Source organism: Canis lupus, chromosome 31 (assembly GCF_011100685.1).
Source record: "Canis lupus familiaris isolate Mischka breed German Shepherd chromosome 31, alternate assembly UU_Cfam_GSD_1.0, whole genome shotgun sequence".
NCBI lineage: Eukaryota > Metazoa > Chordata > Mammalia > Carnivora > Canidae > Canis > Canis lupus.
In genome coordinates, this window is record NC_049252.1 from 22,587,961 (window position 1) to 22,607,059 (window position 19,099).

General features: G+C 37.4%; 1 long non-coding RNA gene across 1 annotated transcript in view; it reads left to right on the forward strand.

Moving 5' to 3' along the window:
• The window catches only part of LOC102151217, a 461,443-nt gene extending 450,357 nt beyond the window's left edge, over positions 1-11,086 (forward strand). The window contains exons 9-10 of the long non-coding RNA XR_005382216.1: positions 7,874-7,918; positions 10,508-11,086. This is a non-coding gene — a long non-coding RNA (uncharacterized LOC102151217). The remainder of the gene's footprint in view (positions 1-7,873; positions 7,919-10,507) is intronic.
• Positions 11,087-19,099: the final 8,013 nt, after the last annotated feature.

A 19,099-nucleotide genomic window follows, 5' to 3' on the forward strand; every position in this document is an offset into this window, starting at 1 on the left:
CATATGCCTTCTATGAAACTTTCACGTTAGAGCACCAGATTTTAAATTAAAAAATAGTTTTCTTGCCGAAGCTTGCACCATGTTCATTTTCAAGAGTTATTAACAAGATGATACAACTATCAACATATACGGGCAATGGTAGATGCTCATTTGATTTTGCATTCAGGTCATAGCTTTTATTTCCATTGAAAATATTTGAACCATTTAGGATCTGGTTTATGAGACTGTGACTGTTCGAAATAGAGACCCATAATAATATGCCAAGGACTTGAAATTGCTTTATGCTAATATTTTAACCCTGTGGAACTATATTTTCTCTTACTTTCATTTTGAAATGCACAGCCTCATAGAGATGTGTAACTTTTACCTACTTATTCTTAACAAAAGAGAATAAGATTGCCACTGTGAGGGGAAGCTCTTAATAAATTAAGGGATTAGGGGAATAGCTGTCTCTCTATCAAACACTTGGATTGTCACCAGCTCTACCTCTCACTTCAGAAAATTTCCTTCATTGATGTTTTATAAGTGGTTGGCTTCCCAGTACAGATGTTTTTTATAGATCAGCACCTGCATATTTATGCTCATTTTAATCTATATTTACATGACAGCTATCACTCTGAAATCAAAGTTTCTTGAATCACAAATTGGGATTAAACTCAATTAGCTACATCAAAAAGGTTTGATAGCAAAAGTGCTCCAAAAACTCTTAGACTGAGAGACTGGAAAAATCATTGAGTCCTTACATATCATCCTTACATCTTAAGGAACAGCTATCAGTTTTAAACTAAAAAAGCAGTAGATGTTATAGACATCCTTCAAAATAAAAGGCTAAAGCAGGGTCCCTGTCCTAAATGTTTTTGTAGACCGATCAGGAATTCAAAACCCCCATGACACATTCCAACTGTGCCAGAGTTAGTTATTGTGTGGCTTAGTGTTGGCCAGTGCAGTTGGAGAAGGGAGTAGAGGAATTCTGCATACTGAGGATTAAGAGTAGTTAAGTTCATAGAGAAAAGAGAAAAGAATTTTAGACTGTAAATCCCCATGACGGTAGAAAATACATCCACTCACTATTGTGTGCTGAGGACCTACCACACAGGTAGACTGAATTACTTTAAAGAAAGTTTGAGTTAGTGGAGGCAGAAATTTATGGAGTGTCTAGGACATGGCAAAAATTGACCTGGATTGAGGGGGGATGTATTCTGGGATAATTAGTTTGGATGCAGGGGGAGAGGAATGACATAGACTGTATTTTAAAAGCTGAAACAGAAATAAATAGTAATTATAAACAACTTACTATAGAAGTGATCACTGCGTGTTTTTTCAGTGAAATGGTGGGCTTCTCTGTTTGCATAGGAATATGCACCTTTGATTGTGCATGTTAACTTTCGGCTAAGCTATATTGTAACTCTGTAAGGAAAGAACTTAGGTTGTAGAAATCTGATGGTGATGCAAATAAATTTTGATAAAATTGATTTCAGCTCTCTAGCAAAAAATGAACCCAAACACAACATTTTGTCACCTTGTAGGATGTTAATCAGTTTTGCATCTACTAGCAACTCCAGTTTAGCATTCCTGACTTTTTATACACACATATGCATGTATACATGTGCCTACTTATACATATATATGTGTATTTCTATTCTGTTCTTTGAACTACTTTTACCATTGATTCCCTCAGTCATTAATTCCCTCACTTTGATGCTTGTTCATCTTATATTTGAATGGGTCATAATTTTGCCTTTTTGATTCTTTTAAAGATTTTTTTTATTTATTTGATGGTTGCGGGGGAGAGAGAGCAAGCACAAGCAGGGGGAGTGACAGGCAGAGGGAGAGGGAGAAGGAGGCTCCCCATAGAGCAGAGAGCTCAATGTGTGGCTCTATCCCAGGACTCTGAGGTCATGACCTTAGCTGAAGGCAGACGCTTAATGGACTGATCTACCCAGGTGCTCCAATTTTGCCTTTTTGAAAATTTTACATTAGTAGCAGGATGAATTAGTTTGGGGTAGAAATTCAAAGTCTAGAGATTAGTCAAGATTGATATAAAGAATTATTCTCCTCAGTACTCCAGGTCTGAGGTTGAGGTTCTAGATTTGGGTAACCACAGTATTTTGCAAAAGAGCAGAATAATTTGAGATATTTTGAAAAGTAGAACAGGATTTGATGGTATGTTTATGGAAGAGCTAAATGATACCCTATAAAATGGAAATAGAAGTAACTCATTTTGCTCATCTCTTTACTCTGGTAACATTCCTCCCATCGCATTGTGGGGGAGAAATATGGCCCAGGTCTTGACAGTTGCTTGGATAGTTTACAAATAAGGTGATAGATTTTAATAAACCTAGAAAAAACCTCAGGCAAAGCAAAGCAGGGGAAAAACTCGAGCAAAAAGATACTTTATTTTTTTTAATTAAAAAAAACATTTTATTTATTTATTTGAGAGAGACAGGGATAGCAAGCGTGAGCAAGGGGAGAGGCAGAAGGAGAAGCAGACTCCCCACTGAGCAGGGGGCAGGATGCAGGGCTCAGTCCCAGGACCTGAGATCATAACCTGAGCTGAAGGCAAACACTTAACTGACTGAGCCACCTAGGTGCCTTACAAAAATATACTTTAAAATACTTTGTCAACACATACACCTTCTTTAGATGTACCAACTAATTTTTTTCCAATTAACTTCTAAATATATTATTGTGATAGAAAGAATGTGAGCCACCTAAGTGTTCAGTGTAAATAAAAAGTAATGTAAATTATGGTATATTCATTCAATGAAGTATTATTCTTTTATGAAAAAGTATGATTGTGCAATTGATAGTTTAACAATTGCTTTTGACTTAATTTATACAGAAGATTATTAAGTTGCAGATAAAATTTGACTTCAACTAAGGAATATAAACAAAAATATAGATCTACTGACTGAGTTTCTCCTGTGTCGTACCCAGGAGTCTGTATTTATAAACTTCCAGACAATTCTGTTCAGCGGCCAGGTTTTAGTACCATTAGTCAAACATAACAGTTTCTGACTCACAATAATTTATTTAGGAATATGCTGTCGTCTTACCTACTTGTATATTTGTTATTCCAAAGGCAGAGGGCACCTTGGATGCTTTTACTAGGGAAACTTTCTGGAAATTTTTGATTTCTTAGAGATTTATTCAGTAAATATTGTTGAGCATCCACTGTATGCCAGACATGTTGGTGAGCACTGGGGATGCATCACCAAACTAGATAAATATAAGTAACACTGATCCCTTTACTTAGAGTGAGTCACTAGGGTATAAATTACTATAACATAAGCAGATTATAGTAGTTTAAATCCTAACAATTTGGTGTAAATAAATAAAGGGCTAACTCTACGTTTTAGTGACCTTTATTGAAAGGAACAACTTGTATGTATGGCAGGGTAGCGTTTCTACATCCTTACCCGAGTATAGCAGTTTCAACAAACATTTGAATTATGCTGACTCTATGCCCAGCCCTATTCTAAGCATTTTATATGCATCAGTAATTACATCACATTAGAGCAGAATCCAAGATCACAAAAGGGGATAATCTGTCTTCACCAGCCCCATCATGCACAGCTCAGTTTCTTACTTTCTCACAGACAAGGATGCCAGCCAAAGCCCTGGTTATCTGCTCAACATTTGTTCTGCTTTGGCTGGACTGGGAAGACCTGACCCCTTACTTCCTTTTTCTTCCAGTTCTCTTCTTTTCCAGTCAATGGACAACACACCCACTATGTGTGAAGCTTTGAGTGGTGGACTTTCACCTTCTTTATCACATATAAAATTTGAAGTAGATCTATGAGGGAGGAATTCATACAGTGTTTTACAGAACAAGGCTTAGAATGTTTGAAGGTTTAGAACTAGCCCCAAAATCTGAATCGTGGTTAATTTCTATGTGTGATTTACAAGTGATGCTAACATACTTCTGATTTATTTTCTTAAATAGTAGGATTCTGAGTACCTCTGGGCTGGTGATAGAAGGTATTAGAAGATCAGGAACACTTAAGTATGTGGAAGTTATTAATTAGGTTCTAGTTATTAGCTTTGATTAAATTCTCATGTGTGTTCATGTTCTTGTTGTCCTTTATAATCAACACTTATATTACTCATTATATATATAAATTACTTTATATATTTGTGTATATATATATCAATGAAAATAGATAAAACAAAACAATATAAAATTCCTGTTTAAAGGCCTGGGTAAACAGTAAATGTGGTTGATAACTTAGAATGTATTTGAAAATTATACAAATTCTGAAATACAATTGAGTTCCTTTCTCCCGTTCCTTAAATCACCATGTTGTTGGAATGCTAGTTTTTCACTGGAACTTTTAGCTCAATCATCATAAATTTTGGTTGCACTAAGTTATTAATAGTTAAACAGTTTTCTTTACAGCTTGATATATTATTTAAAGTGCAGGCTAACCTGCAGAACTACAGTGGTTTAAATAAGATATGAATGTATTTCTCTCTCATATTTGGTTCGGAGTTGGCCAGAGGAGCCAGAGCAGATAGAGGTTATGAATTTTATCACTGAATCTAGATTTAGCTGCTTGTTACCTTCACCCTGACTTCAGGAAAGAACTAAGTGAGGGGAAAGGAAGTAGCCTCTTTCTAAAGAAGTGATCCATTTGTTGAAGAGACTGTCTTTCTTCCAGTGGATAGTCTTTCCTCCTTTATCGAATATTAGTTGACCATAAAGTTGAGGGTCCACTTCTGGGTTCTCTATTCTGTTCCATTGATCTGTGTGTCTGTTTTTGTGCCAGTACCACACTGTCTTGATGACCACAGTTTTGTAGTACAACCTGAAATCTGGCATTGTGATGCCCCCATCTATGGTTTTCTTTTTTAAAATTCCCCTGGCTATTCGGGGTCTTTTCTGATTCCACACAAATCTTAAAATAATTTGTTCTAACTCTCTGAAGAAAGTCCATGGTATTTTGATAGGGATTGCATTAAACGTGTAAATTGCCCTGGGTAACATTGACATTTTCACAATATTAATTCTGCCAATCCATGAGCATGGAATATTTTTCCATCTCTTTGTGTCTTCCTCAATTTCTTTCAGAAGTGTTCTATAGTTTTGAGGGTATAGATCCTTTACCTCAGATAAAGGACTAGTTTCCAAGATCTATAAAGAACTTATTAAACTCAACAGCAAAGACACAAACAACCCAATCATGAAATGGGCAAAAGACATGAACAGAAATCTCAGAGAGGAAGACATAGACATGGCCAACAAGCACATGAGAAAATGCTCCCCATCACTTGCCATCAGGGAAATACAAATCAAAACCACAATGAGATACCACCTCACACCAGTGAGAATGGGGAAAATTAACAAGGCAGGAAACCACAAATGTTGGAGAGGATGCGGAGAACAGGGAACCCTCTTGCGCTGTTGGTGGGAATGTGAACTGGTGCAGCCACTCTGGAAAACTGTGTGGAGGTTCCTCAAAGAATTAAAAATAGACCTGCCCTACGACCCAGCAATTGCACTGCTGGGGATTTACCCCAAAGATACAGATGCAATGAAACGCCGGGACACCTGCACCCCGATGTTTCTAGCAGCAATGTCCACAATAGCCAAACTGTGGAAGGAGCCTTGGTGTCCATCGAAAGATGAATGGATAAAGAAGATGTGGTCTATGTATACAATGGAATATTCCTCAGCCATTAGAAACGACAAATACCCACCATTTGCTTCAACGTGGATGGAACTGGAGGGTATTATGCTGAGTGAAATAAGTCAATCAGAGAAGGACAAGGTCTCATTCATTTGGGGAATATAAATAATAGTGAAATGGAATAAAGGGGAAAGGAGAAAAAATAAGTGGGAAATATCAGAAAGGGAGACAGAACGTGGAAGACTCCTAACTCTGGGAAACGAAGTAGGGGTGGTGGAAGGGGAGGAAGGCGGGGGGAGGGGGTTACTGGGTGGCGGGCACTGAGGTGGGCACTTGATGGGATGAGCACTGGGTGTTATTCTGTATGTTGGCAAATTGAACACCAATAAAAAATAAATTTATTATTAAAAAAATAAATTAGGTATACAATGTAAAGTTGTGATCCAGAAATTGCACACATTACTTCCACTCATGTTGCTTGAGTCATATGAACACAACCAGGTGGAAGGGAGGCTAGGAAGGGTAGTTGATGGACAGAGCTGTGGGGGTAAGAGGCCTCACAAAACCCAGGTTTTGTGGAATAAGGGATTCTATATTTACAGCAAGCGAGGGGAACATGGGTACTGGAAGACAATTAGCCATCTTGGCCCAAATGCCTAAAAGCCTTTAATACACTAATGTATATGGCGAATATCCTGGCATGATGGATGGGATTGAGGTGGTTATGAAGTGGGACTTGACATGCAGAATTTCTCAAACTGATACAAATTGCTTCTTTGTAGTAGTTAGATGTGAAGAACCTGTGGCATAGCTCAGGGCTCAGATGGCACCTTGGGAGTGAATGCAGCGTGACTGGGATGTTGGGCAAGTACACATACAGATAAAATGGCCCCCTTAAGAGTGTAAAATGTCACAAAATTATTTCCTGTAGTGACAAGGGATCATGTGGCTTCAGTCTTCTAGGCCAGATCTGAACCTGCTGTGAGGTGGCTTTTATGTAAAAGTGGAGTAATAAGGACAAGGCTGGGGGTGGGGGTAGGGGTGGAGGTGGGGAGGGTTTATCTCCATCTTTACAAATTTATACATGGGGGCAAACAAAACTGAGTCCTCAGACACAAACTCTTAAAAAAAGAAATAGGCCTGACTTACCATGTGCAGTGAATAAAATAAAAGTCAATGGTGCCAAATGCTCATTCTCCCCAAAATCATATTACCCAATTCTTGGTTCTAGGACATTCTCAAGGTTTATAGGTTCTCCATCAAAGAAAACATGACTGGCAAAAAAATGATGATAATAGCTCATCTAAAATTGTGTCAGGGTTGAACTGGGTTTCTGCCAAATACCACATCTAAAAGAATAGAACTGGGTCTCAGGGTGTCACCTTGATAGAACAAAGTGGTTTGCAAACTGATGGAACCTCATGCTGTGGCTGTATCCCGGCCTCCTTTTGAAGTAAACTTCAAGCTACTTAATGAGAAGTGGGATGTGTTCTTAGCTAATCTTAATAAAGCAAAGTCTCTTCTTCCCCGCCCCCTTATTTCCTTTTTATTCATAAGGGATAATCTGTGTGTTTGTATGTGTGTGTGCATGCACGCATGTGTGTCCATGTGTATATTTGTGTGTTCTCAAAGGCTTTATCCTGCTTGAATATATAAGTAAAATAACACTAGAAATTGGAATACATTGAGATGAACTATGACCAGTATGAATTCACCACTTTGGCTATCTTATCAAATTCATAGAGTTCCTTTTATTCCCAGTAAATTGCCTTAGACTATTATATCTGCAATTTTCTTATCTACATTGTTTCATTGTTCAATGATAGAAATCTAATTTTCCTAGCTCATGAACAAAATTGAGCCAATACAAAATCTTTGAAGCATTATTTGCATTTAAAATCAGGGTGGGAAATGTCTGCATCTAAAATTAATTAGTTAATGGTGTTGTACAGTGTAGAGTATCAGAAAAAAAGTGTGTTTTTCTAGTTTATGATAGCATATAAGTAGTTTTGCTAATCAGTGAGGAGGATGTGGAAAAAGGAGAGGAGAATGAAGAAATTTGAGAGGAGAATGAAGAAATTTTGACCAGGACTGATGTATAACACGGTCGCCAATGTTTGTTTGTTTCAAGTCAGATTTGAACAGAATAAATCATGGTACTAGACGATCTTCTAGACATCCTGAATTCAAGAATACCTACTAAGGTCCTTTGATTCATATTGAACTTTTTCTTCTCCATATAGGCTCTGATAATTACAGGAGCTAGGACTACAATGAGCAGCAATGAGGTAAGAAGGCTGTTCAGGAACACTGAGGGCTTTTAAAACATTCTGGATGATTCTAAGGTAGCTCTAGGATATGGCTGCTTTTGTTTAGTTTTTTTGTTTGTCCAAAGCTGAAGATATTTATGAAGGTTTCAGTACCTTCAAGGCGTAATGTAGCCCGTTCTAAAAGAAACAAATAAAAAAAACCCCAATAAAATGTAGTTGCTTAGGACATTTTCATTTCAGCATAGTTCTCTGTAAAAACTTCTTCCCAACCTTAAAAGATTTTTCTCAACTGTTACTGTCTTTACTACTTTTTTTCTTTTTTAATCAAGTAGATTTTTAAAGATTTTTATTTATTTATTTTTTAAAGATTTTATTTATTTGACAGAGAGAGAGAGAGAGAGAGAGCACACAAACAGGGGGAGCTGTAGGCAGAGGGAGTGGGAGAAGCAGCCTCCCTGTTGAGCAGAGCATCCAATGTGGGGACTGGATCCCAGGACCCTGAAATCATGACAGGATCAAAGGCAGCCAGGAAACTGACTAAGCCACCCAGGCACCCCTTATTTATTTATTTTAGAGGGAGAGCAAGAGTGAGAGAGCGAGAAAGAGAGAGAGAGAGAGAGAGAGCGAGAGCTCATGAGTGGGGGGAGGAGCGGACAAGGAGGGACAAGCAGACTCTACTGAGAGCAGAGCCCTATGCTGGGCTGGATCCAAGACCCTGAGCTCACGACCTGAGCTGAAACCGAGTCAGACACTTAACTGACTGAGCCACCCAGGCACCCCACATTTTTTCTTTTAGAAAGAACCAATTCTCAATTTGTTCCCAAATCAATCCTGTGTTAAATAACAACCAATTTCTTTCTTACTACCTTCCTAATAATAAGCCACTTTCATAAACTGCATTTGATATAAACGACTTAATGAGCCAGTTGCATATTTTACCAATAAGAATTTCATTCTAAATATTAAAGTAACAAAGTTTTTAGAAAAATTTAAGGTAGTAGTATAACTGTTCATGTCACATGTCTTCTCAATAGTTGTAGTCTTATTTTTGAGAAGAATTAATAACATTTCTCAACAGAAACAGTGTCAAAGCAGAATAATTTTGTGATAAAGCATAGTGGGATATTTTTCAGATTCAGAAGCCTTCACTCCACTATTGGGACTAAAAATCTCATTTATTTAAGAGCACCATGACTTGTTCCATTATACAGTTGGGATAATTTGCAAACGAAGCTATAGAGTGTTATGCTCCTTGGCATGCTTTGCTAAAATGGTTTTGCTAATGAGCTAATTTTTTAATATTGCATGAATTTGTTGATATAAAAATGAGAAAGCTTACCAAAGACATTGCATTTCTGGCATATTTAATATTATAATCTTATTTCTTAAACATGATAAGCTCCCATAACGTACACAGTAAATTAATATGTTTGGGGGGAAACAACTTATAATCTTAGTTACACTTCTATGCAAACTAATCTTCCTTTCCTCAAAGCTGATCAGAGTTTTATAAATTCTATCTAATACCATCTTATCTTGTATAGCATATCCAAATTTTGAAGCCCAGTTCAGAATCCAAATTATGGGTTAATCCAAATTATATTTTAGAAACTAGAGAGGTACAATAATTTTTTAAAGTACTTTTATATAACCTTAACTTTGTGATTAAAATTCTTTTATATTTCCTCCCTTTTATTTATGATCCTTGGAAGTCATCTGAGTTCTTGCTAAAAGCTTTCATGTTCATTTCTATAGTTTCATCGACTATAATTTAATGATTCATAATATTTCACCATATTCACTTACATGGTTTGGCATATATGCTTATTGTAGACATGCTTATAAAATTAAGGGCAAATTGAAAGCCTTTGAAGATCTGATACAGGCAAGTTTGTTCTTTCTCATGCACCCACTACCTATGATATTTAGAGTTATAATAGATTAACTCTAAATTGCCATTCTAAGCAGAAATTGCATGTGTTCTCCCCATTATCTCATGCTCCTAACCTGTGAAATAGGGACTTATGAATTATTCTTTTTAAGGCAAATGTATTCATCTAAAATCTTTTCCTTTGCTAAGCAAATCAGGAATGAAAATACAGTTGCATACGAATGAATCATCTTATTGTTGATTCCAAATTTCCTTTAAATCTACTTGTGTGTGTTGTTGAGACAAGTCATTGAATGGCGTCACTCAATGATTTTTTTTTCAGTGCGGCTCACCACATTTTAGACCACACTCATAAAATACACTTAACGGAAGGGTCTCAGAGACTTCTCAAGTGTTTTGCTGAGCCAGGAGAGCAATTGAATTATAGATTAAAAGAACCAACATGCTTCACTTGGCAAAAGGCTGTCTTAGTGTTCCTGGCCTTGCCAATCTCTCTTCTTCCAATGAGGTATTTTACCCAGATTGCTATAAGAAAGCATTCATTTGTTGTTACGAACAAATTGCTTTAAAACGAGATCTGACATTGCTCTAGAAAATAATTTTTTTTCTACACGCACACACACACGTCCACGAAGTAAGCTATGTCCCAATTGATTTGTTCAGTAGAGAGAAAAGAAATATTTTATCTTGGTCTTGCAATTCTTTTTCTTTTTCAGATATGGGGCTGCAGGAAGAAAAGCAACAGATGGATTTGATGTAGGAATAACTAAACTTGGCTTAATGGACTGGGAGCCTGAAACTTGCCAGTAAGACTTCAGTTGCAGAAGGCTACATATTGCATAAACTTTATGGTTGACATTTGCTACCACAAACTTCAGGGATTTACAGAGGCAAACCCTGCAACTAGGAGAAGGAATCTGAAATGTTTCCAGTCAGTGTGTTGCTCCTCAGAGAACAAGGTGGCACAATAATTGGGAATCGGGCAGTTGGCATGACACAGCCTGTGTTTAGTTCCTGGGTCTGTTATTTCTCTTGCTCGCTATTCTTTTCATCTGTATGATGGGAATAAGACTAGTATCTAAGTTGAATTCTGTGGTGAGATTTAAATGAGATAAATCCATAGAAAATGCCTAGCACAGTGCCAGGCACATATGAATTCTCCGTGAATATTATTAGCTCTGACTATCCTCATAAGAATTTTACCTTCAACTCTGAAATTTTGAATTATAAGATGAAAAAGTATTCATTCATTATTTATTCAATAAAGATGTATGCTGTACCTTCAAAAACTAGATGATGAGATGGTGAATTAAAAATGAAATTCAGGAAAGGAATGCTTTTTTCCCCTAATGTTATGTGCCAGATTGGGCTGTACCAAAAAATCGACTCAACCTCTCTAAGTCAGTTGGCTGTTTTATAAGAATATGTCATTTTTTTTACAAGAGAATCTGGATTATGGCAATTCATCACCTCCATTTATTTGTTTATCCACAAAACAGTCCTTTATTTCATACCTACCACATCTCAGACCAGCCTGAAGAGCTGAGAACACAAGACTCAATCACATTCAATTTCTGACTTCAAGAAACTGGAGATCTCATGATGTGAAAAGATATATAAGATAAATTACAATTAATTGACATAATGTGCTGTATTGGAGGAGTAAACCAAATGCTAGGTTTTATTTTATTTTCAAAATTTTATTTTACACATTTTTGTTATTGTTGTCAAAAATTTTAATTACAAGGAGGAAAAATACAATGCGAAGTATAACTGCCCTCTCTCCTTCCCCTCTGAATCCACTCCTTAGAGGTAACTCCTCTTTAACAGTTCGGCGATGAGAAGCTCTTTTTCATTTATTTATTTACTTTTTGTTGTGGTTGTTGTTGGGTGGGTGCTGGCCCTTCTGCACCAGCCCAAGCTGAAAAACAGTGGAGTGGGAACATATGTCTGGAAAACAATTATTCACTATTCAGGACTCCCGAAAACTGGATTTTGATTCAAGAGTTTGATTTACAGAAGCAGATAAACAAAGAAAGGAATCCTTAAATTGTGAATACATGACCAGAGGGAAGGAAAAGCCACACTTGGAAATGGAGGGATGCTTAGGACAGCCAAACTGGAACCATATCAGGAAGGGACTTTAATATCCCTTAAGCTATTAATAAGAAATGTGTACTTCTGAAGATTGGTGGTAACCAATGGGGGATTTTAAGCAGGGATTGACTTGGTAGTGGTGAAAGGATGAACTAGAAGGAAGGAAATTGGAGACATTTATGATATACTTCTGATAAAGAGATTGGTCAGAGAAGCTGGTTGCAGGTCTCCAGATGAGAGATAATGGAGCTGGCAATGCCAAAGGGACACAAAACTATAAAACAAACAAAAACTTTGAAAGTGATCCATGAGTAGAATCTTTAGGAGTAAAAGCTCATATGTATCTCCTTGAAAGAGGGAGTACCTTGTGATTTAGTGATGGATATACTCTAAAATTGAGGTTACTGTGTTCTGACATAATATCATAAGTGCAGAAGTTTGATAAAGGTATTTAGAAATTGACTTGTTTGTAAACTAGCCTGTGACTTGATGGATTTGTCTTAGAAACAAGATTGGCTTTTTCCTTTTAGTCAGGGTTTTTTGAACCCATATATGAAAGATGCTTTGATATAAAATTCGATATGCTTTGCTATAAAAAATTTTCACATTATGTTCAGCTTTGCAGGAATGTATCTAAGATGGAAAACCAGGTGGTCATATTGCAATGCATCTTCATCTACATTTTATAGAAAATGACCCATGATCTATTTGGGCTTATACGATCCTCACTCATAAATATATATGAGGATAATGCCTTGAAGCTTCTATTTAATGCATTTATGAAAAATGTTCACATTCTGGGAAGCCTTTCATTCAAGGCTGCTGCCTGGAAACACTTATGATCTCTGCGGAGAAGCTTTGAACATGCGTAGGCACTTTGTGTAATGGTGCATTGTTAGGCAGCTAAAAATCAGAATCAACAGAGCGGCATCGTCTTGTCAGAGGTGTGAACCAGCTCTGCCATATATAGGCTTTTTAGAACTTGGGAAAATTCTCTTATCTTTATGAACACCTATTTTTTTTTTTTTTTGGAAAATCTTCATCAAATTTGGCCTCATTAAGATTCAGTCTCAAGTTTTTTCTCTGTGGGGCCTTTTTGGAACACTATTGCATTCAGAAAGTTACCTGTTATATACCAAATGTGTGCCATTATTGAATTATTTGGTGATGTTCTTCAATTTTTCCTTAGTGTTGGATTTTTTCCCTAAGGATATTATAAGTGCCTTGGAGGTAGCATCATGCTTTATATTTCTGGTGCCTCATGCCATTTAGATATACAACCAGGCTGGTACTAAAGAGATACTTAGGGATTCATTTATTTGAAATCTGAAACTGCTTATTCCAAAATTGTTACTGTGAATTTGTCTATTCTCAGGCTTTTTGTATAAAAATACTGTGGGTAGTATTCCTTTATGTTCTATCATCTGCTTCTATGGACTTTCAGAGTTTATGTCTCAAACATTTTGCTCTGCCTGATATTGAGTTTACCACTTATTTTATGAAGAAAGATTTTACAGAAAGAAAATTGGCTTCTTTACTCCATTTTCCTGTTTTACATATTGGAATTTGTTTGTGAGGTATTGCTAAAGCAGGTAGAAGGAAGAAAAAGGCCTAACATTTTCATTATTTTCTAGAATTGGGCAAGTGTGAGGCATAGACTAGTCCACCAGATGGAGGTAGGTCCACATGACAAAACTAATCTCCATTGTTATAGCTCTGATCAATGTTTTATTAGACCAGTGTTTAATACAAGGTTAAGGAGAAGATCTCCCAACAGATAGGGTTGGAGAGGCAGTATTCAAATGTCTACATAGATGGTAAATTATATCTAGAAGGTTTTTCTGAGGGTTGAAGGACCTCATCTTTCCAGAAGCAGGGCCATGGATTTAGGGAAAGATTGGAAAGAAAAACAATGGGCTCCATCTTCTTGAGGAAATGCTGGGACTGAATATTATTTGAAAAGGGATTTGGAATGAAGATTAAACCAGAAGCTTAGTTCTCTAAAATCGAACACATGTGGAGCCCAGTGAGGCCAAGTATATGTATCCTGTGATTGGGGGATATGGTGCATTTCTGCATGGTGTCTTGCCATCAGAATGATATTGGGGAGGGAGCTTGTGCTCAGGGCCCAGTTCTTTTAGAGCACAGCCTAACAAAGATAATGATATATGACTTAAACATATTTCATGTTAAATATGATGACCTAAGATGGTGACTTAAAATATTTCAGACCTTTATTCTGTTTTGATTTATAAGAGTGGTGTGGACCAGTGTAGTGGTGAGATTACAGACAGGATTTTCAGCAAACATTTGGGAAGATAAGGCAAGCAGGGACAGGGACTATTTAACCTGAAATGAGAAACAACCCAATCTTAGTTGGTTTTCTGCCTAACTAAATGAAATATGTGGGTGATCATGGCCAGTACCTTGAGCAATGGCATTATGATACAAGGTATATTTGTTGGGGTCTTCTTAGAAGCAGATACCAAGAAGGGATTAAAGGTGCAAGGAATGTGCTAAAGTAAATGCCAGTGGGGGAAGATGGGGAGGCAACAGGGAGAGGCTGAGAGAGCTGTTCAATCAAAATGCAGGTCTGACCTCCAGCAAAAGAGAGAGGGAAGAAAACAAAAAGTTGTATGAAAGCCTCTTAGACCACACAGAATTCTACAGAGTCCTTGAGCCAAAGTCACCATCAGAAGAGTCCTCTGTTTACTGGAAATGGTCCTACCTCAGCAGAGCTGTTGTGCTCAGTCATTGGCTGGGAGCAGCTGGTGGTAAGTGTTAAGTGCAAACATGTGATGGATTCACAATAGCTGGAGACCTTGGTCAGCTAGACTCCCGGCAGCATAAAGCTGGGAGAACAATCTTGGGATAGCTACATAAACAATACAAGTGCATTATCATAAAAGAGGTGCTGTGTGGACATCACAACATAGTCTCAAGAAATGCCGTGGGTATCAGTGTCTGTGGATGAAAGGCAGCATCAGGGCTGCTGCATATGTAGCCAATATGAGGAGAGGGTTTATTTGAGTAAAAGTAGTAGGCCCCAGAGGAAGCTTGAAAGTTGAATACAGATCCTGGGAGTTGTTGTGTGGTTCTTCATTAAGTGGACTATCTGAAGATTCTGGAGAAAGGGCTTACAGTGAATTAGACAGCTTGATGAAGACACATCATATTCATCATTCAAGACTAAAAACATATATAAGTGTAACATTGCTATGGACTGAATTGTGTCCACCCTCACAACTCATGTGTTGAAGCTTCATCTCTAATGTGATGCTACTTGGGGATGGAGACTTTGGGAAGTGATCAGGATTAGATGAGGTTATGAGTGTGGGACTCCCATGAAAGGATTAGTGGCTTTATAAGAGCAGAAAGAGAGATATATTTCCTTGCCATGTGATGATACAATGAGAAGGCAGCCTGTCTACAAGCCATGAAGCAGTCTTTCACCAGGAATCGAATCTGCTAGCACTTTGATCTTGGAGATCAAAGCCTCCAGAACTGTGAGAAATAAATGCCTGCTGTGTAAGTCACCCAGTCTATGGCATTTTGTTATTGCAGCCTGAGCAGACTGATACAAATATTTAATAGAGAGAGCTCGAAGCCAAAATGAATGAACTTTCTTAGTTTTTTAGTTTTATAGTGAAATGCTTTTGAGAAATCACATGCTGAAAGCTGCCAAGTTCCTTAGGTCTTGCTATGTTCTCTGTTCTAATTGTTACTCTTCCTGATGGCTGGTTGGCTCTGAAGTTGGTCTGTCATTTGTGGTTCTTTGGTGGAACCAACAGAAGCTAGGTGTGTCAGAAAAAGCAAAGCAAAAGCAAAAACAAAACACATTTATTACAAAGATTTGGAGTCACTCACCAAACTCAATCAATGAGTTGGAAAGTCAGGCTCAAGGTCCCTTAAACTTTGCTACTCTGCTGAGAAACTACTCCATTTGCCATGGGGCACTGGATGTTACTGTTACCACTGCAGCCACTGAGCATGGAGTGTTTTCTTCTTCATGGAGTCCAATTCTATAGCCACTGCTACTACTTTTATTTCCAGGGAGAAAGGGGACCTTTCTCTCTTTCTCTTCTCTTCTTCTTCTTCTTTTTTTTTTTTTTAATATTATTAGTGCTAATTGGCAGAGCCTAACTCAGAGGCCTTTAACAAGATGCAAGGGAGGCTGGGACATACTGAAAATTATCAGCACGTCTAAGGTGAGAGCCTGTGCACTATCAAGACTCATAAAATTGGAGAATTCAGCACCTGCAGGTCTTACCCCATCAGGTCCTCTGGAAGCCTTTGTGGCCAGAATAAAGTTTCCAGGATTTCAAACTTGAAAAAAAAAAAAAAAAAAAAGGAGAATTCTTCAAAGAAACAAATATATTCAATTGTTGGGTAGTCAAAATACCTGACAAAAGTCTACTAGAGTTGGGTGTCATCTCTATCCCCCTCAGGATTTTATCCATGACTAAAAGTGTAGCTTCAATAAATATTTCTTGAACTACTCATGTTTCTAGAGAAAGTACATCCTTCTTAGCAATAGCAAATCATAATTCAAATAACAGAATGTTTTATATGTCTCTCTTTTATGATATAAGATTTCTGGCTAGAGGGCACTCCGGGTGGCGCAGCGGTTTAGCACCGCCTGCAGCCCGGGGTCTGATCCTGGAGACCCAGGATCGAGTCCCGCGTCAGGCTCCCTGCATGGAGCCTGCTTCTCCCTCTGCCTGTGTCTCTGCCTCTCCGTCTCTCTCTCTCTGAATAAATAAATTTAAGAAAAATGCTTATTAAAAAAAAGATTTCAGGCTAGAAATTGAACTGATAATTTTATGGGAATATTATTAGCCCAAACTCCCACTGGCTGAAATCTTTCTTGGTAGCACTTCTTCTAAAGGGATATGGATTTGCCAAAGGTCTTTGTCATTAGCTACAATTGACTTGCTTAGCTAGTTTCTGTTCATTTCTTAAGCCTGTAGTTCTCTTGCTTTCTTCCAGTGGGGGCTCCATGCCTAGTTGATATTATGCCCTTGACTGTGTTTATGTCCCACTGGACCATAGTCTCTTTGAGGTCAGGAATTGTGTGTCCAGCTGACTGTTGTATATAGTACCCGGCACAATTCCTGGTGCATACTGTGCATTCAGTACATGTTTGATCAAACAAATGCACAATACCATTGTCTATAGGCACCACCCTACTTACAGCAGATTGAAGAAACGATGAAATACATAGTTAAGACAGGCATTCATATGGTATAGAGCAGATCTAATTTTCCATTATGTGTCTTTGTTTCTGAAAATGTATTCAATACCCTTCTGGAGTCAGATTCACATGCCCACCTATTATATGAATATATTCATACCATCTCGGAGAGCCATAGGATGGCAAAGAACACATACTGATTGATAATTTTCCTTAAAAAAAGGCACGATGATAAGCAACTGTTTTTCACATTGTTCATTTTATACGCAACACAGGAACTTTGCATTTAAATAGGAAAATTGAGTGAATTCTCAAGTCAGAACCTAGCATATTTTGGATCATAACTCACTCAAAAAAGAGTTTTAAGGACACTTCCATATTCCTGTATGTTACTTGCAGCCTCCAGATCAAGGATGCCAGCACATTAGTAATGGGCTGTATAAACTTTGCTTGAATTTGTTTGGATGATTTAGAGGAAGTGAGTGAAAAAGGTAGAACAAGAGCCATTCAGATTAACCACGTCATTAAATCTTTTTTTCCAACATAGTCATCGCCTCGTATCTGTGACATAATGACTTTTTCCTCTTTACTCATTTCTTAGCCTGTGGCACTAAGCTTTCCTGTGTCTGACACCAGCACGAGGACCAACTGTGAAGTATGTGATGTGTGCTGATGGGGTGCCTTCATGCTGACCTCTGCCCCCAACACTTTCTTTCATCATCTTCCTCATCTTCTTACTATGTCAAGTATTTATCCATATGCTGTTGACTTATGGCTACGGATACCCACATCCTTTGGCTATGCAGAGCCCTCAACGTTGACATTCCTCTAATAGTTGGCATCCATGGCTGGAGCTCTTGTACTGCGTGCTGCTTGCTGCTCTCCAGAGGCCCTCATCTGCAGGAAGCTGCTCTCGGGTAGCTGTCAAGTTAGAAAAGCAAATCATGAATCATTAGCTGAAGAGTAAATATCTGATAAGGCCTTATCTGCCAATTTTCACAGCAGTGCTTGCCTTTTCCTCTGGGAACGATTATTTGACAAATAAAAATTTTAAGAAGAATGATAATATTTATGGTCTAAGGTAGAGGATAGTAATGATTTGGGGAACAAATGGAGCTTCCTGATGTCAACAAAGCCACATCTAAATTGCTTTACTATTTAGGACCATCCATGAATTTTTATGATGCTCCAGTCAAAAAGAAAAAAAAAAACTAAAAATGAGGAAACATTAAAAAATATTATTTGACTCAATTTCTTTTTGAGTGACTGAACAACCATAGGCACATGAGTTGTACATGTAGATACAGTTTTAATTACTTCTTGGGAATTCTGAATTTAATTAAACATGAATGCAAAAAGCCAAAAAGACCTTTATCTTATAAGGGTCTCTTTCCCTCTTCTTTTTTTTTTTTTCTCTTTCCCTCTTCTATCATTAAAATAAGGATAATCTTCTAGCAAAAAATAAGCATAAAAACTTATAAAGGACACATATCCAATTTCCAAACTTCTAAATTAACATTAAAATATTTCTGTTTCTTTTCCCCTTCATTCCCTGCTGTAAGGAGTTATTTAAAACTCAACACAAAATACCACCTCCACAGCTCCTATACCCTGCATATAAATAAGAATGTATATCAACTTTCAACTTACAGATTCACCAAGTAAAAAATGATAAACTTTTAATGATTTCAACACTAGAGAGGAAATGTCTTAGCCACCATAAAACTGATGTCATTGGAAAAACAATCTATTTTATATCTCCATATTAATAACATTATTTGCACTGTTCTACCTTTTTCATAAATGGCAGAGAGTGGCTTGCTTAAGCTTATTACTGCATGCAAGTAAACAGTTTTTTAAACATAGAATACATCTGTGTAACATGCCTCTAGGATGAAGCCTCCAGAAGAAAATCACTCATTAAAAGTGTCACTTGTTACTGCAGCCATAATCAATAGAGCATTAAACGTCACAGTTTATTGCAATGAATGGGGAATAAACACGAAGACCACAGTAC